Source organism: Myotis davidii, unplaced genomic scaffold (genome assembly GCF_000327345.1).
Source record: "Myotis davidii unplaced genomic scaffold, ASM32734v1 scaffold217, whole genome shotgun sequence".
Lineage (NCBI taxonomy): Eukaryota > Metazoa > Chordata > Mammalia > Chiroptera > Vespertilionidae > Myotis > Myotis davidii.
The window spans coordinates 9243524-9245702 of NW_006290034.1; the positions used below are offsets into that span (position 1 = coordinate 9243524).

The 2179-nt window shown below is 52.3% G+C and overlaps 1 long non-coding RNA gene across 2 annotated transcripts in view; it reads left to right on the forward strand.

Annotated features, from left to right (window-relative positions):
- Positions 1 to 999: 999 nt before the first annotated feature.
- The window catches only part of LOC107182986, a 19661-nt gene continuing 18481 nt past the window's right edge, over positions 1000 to 2179 (forward strand). Inside the window, exons 1-2 of one of the 2 annotated variants that reach the window (XR_001513765.1) lie at positions 1000 to 1105; positions 1278 to 1451. This is a non-coding gene — a long non-coding RNA (uncharacterized LOC107182986). Of the gene's footprint in view, positions 1452 to 2179 lie in introns of both variants that reach the window. The other variant, XR_001513764.1, reaches the window with a different exon arrangement.

Consider the following 2179-nt stretch of genomic DNA (forward strand, 5'->3'; position numbering starts at 1 on the left):
TCTGCATTTCCAACACACTCCCAGGTTTCTTTACCACTGGGAGCCCGTTTCTTTATTATTAAAACAGGGCTGTCAAGGAGATGAGAAAAAGGTGAGATATGTAAATATATTCAAAGCACTAAGCCCCTAACAGAAATTTAATAACTACTCATTCCTTTCCTGAAGGCGCACTGTGAGAAGAAGGCTGAGTCTTGAAGCGACAGCAGAAATTAGCTGGGGAGGAAGGGAGTGAAGAAACAACAGTGCTGGGTGCTGGGGTGCATGGAAAACACAGACCATTTAGAAGCTGCCAGCAGCTACAGGTGGCTGAGGCAGGCTCATGGGTCACAGATACATATGCAGGGACTTGATCATAAGGGCCTTTTGCTATTACACACACACACTCACACTCACACACACACACACACACACACACACACCAGGCCAAAATGGAGTCACTTTTGTTAACCGAGTCGCCAAATCAAAACCCCATAACCAACAGCATTGCAGCGTCAGCCTCTCCCAGGGGTGGGACTTGAAACCAATCTGTCTGACATTTCCTACTCAATCCTCAGGTGCAAGTCAGATCCACAGGAACAGATGAAATAGCCCTGAGGGCCGAATGCCGGGAACAGCAACGTTTATGAGTAATCCCTAATGGAGCTCAAGTCAAGGTTAATGACACCGGGTGGGGCTCATCATATCGGAGAACAAGTATACTCTGGTTTAAGCGGACATCAAGGTCTGCCTTGATCAGGGGCACCCACAGCACCCAGTGCAGCACTCAGGCAGGAGAAGCAATGCAAGAAAACATCCCCCAGAGGCCACAGGGCCCAGCCGACGTGGCTCAGTGGTTGAGCGTCAACCTATGAACCAGGAGGTCACAGTCCGATTCCCGGTTAGAGCACATGCCCGGGTTGTGGGCTCCATCCCCAGTGGGGGCCATGCAGGAGTCAGCCAATCAATGGTTCTCTCATCATTGCTGTTTCTGTCTCTCCCTGCCTCTCTGAAATCAATAAAAATATATTTAATAATAATTTAAAAAATAGGCCATAGGGACCATGCCGGGAGCAAGAGGGAAGACAGCTGATCATCATTAGGAGGTGGAGGCGATCCTCATATGCAGGTGAGCAGCGGCCCTTGTCCATCGCCCTCTACAGATGGGTCTCTTGTCAGAAATCTGTTGTGTGAGTGAGACCCCCCTGATGTGCCAAAGCCTAGAAATCATCTGGGAGAAAGACACTGTGAGCCACGAGTCATCACAGAAATAAATAACGTCCCCTTTCCTCTTCTTTAAGACAGTCAGGACGCCCACATGGGTCCGATTTCCTCTGGCCCCAGCTCTCCTGCCGGGCTCAGCCGCACCACCATGGACCAGCAGGGACCGCACAGCCCAGGTCTGAGCGCTCGCCTTTCTTGCCACCGGTTCCTGGCCGGGCTGACCCGAGGAGGACAAACATCCCGCCAGCCAGGTAAGGGGAGCGAGGAAACTAGCACGGGGTCTGCGCTCTTCCTGTGCAGGACAGACCCAAAGAGGAAGCCCCGCGCCCCGCGTAGGAGGCCCAAGATTGGACCAGTGGAGAGGATTCCTGTAACCCTGTGTCTGCCTAGGAAAATCCAGTGTTTACAGAAACACAAGCTATCAGATAAACGGTGACAATTTCAAATGTACTTCCCCCTTGAAGAGTGATGCAACTAGCCGTTTATTCTCTCTCGTCTTAGGGAATACATTCTGCAGACAATCAGGCACCTGCCGGGGCCTGGCCCTCCCCCGATAATGAACCGGCCTTTGTTATCCTCAAAGATGTTTTCTAAGAAGAAAACCTGTGGCCCGACTCTTGGAAAAATGGGACCTCTGTCCTGATTTCAAAAAGCTTGGGCCTGGGTGTGGCTGCTCGGAAGGGGACGGGGCTCTGGTGGGACTGTCACAGGCAGAGAAAGGTTTCATCAGAAGGAACGGGAACACCTGTACTGGTGGGAATCCCGTCTCCGTAGACCTGTCCCTATTATAGCTGGAGGGGGCGGGTGGGGAGAAGCAATTCTGAGCCCATCAAGCTATTGAAACAGCCCAGCATCTGGGCGAAAGGCCTCCTCAGAGGACACCCGGTAACACCTGTGCCTCCAGGAGTGCCTGGGGCTGGAACAGCTGTGGGCAAACTACAGCCCGCAGGCCGGATCCTGCCCGTTTGAAACTAAAAAC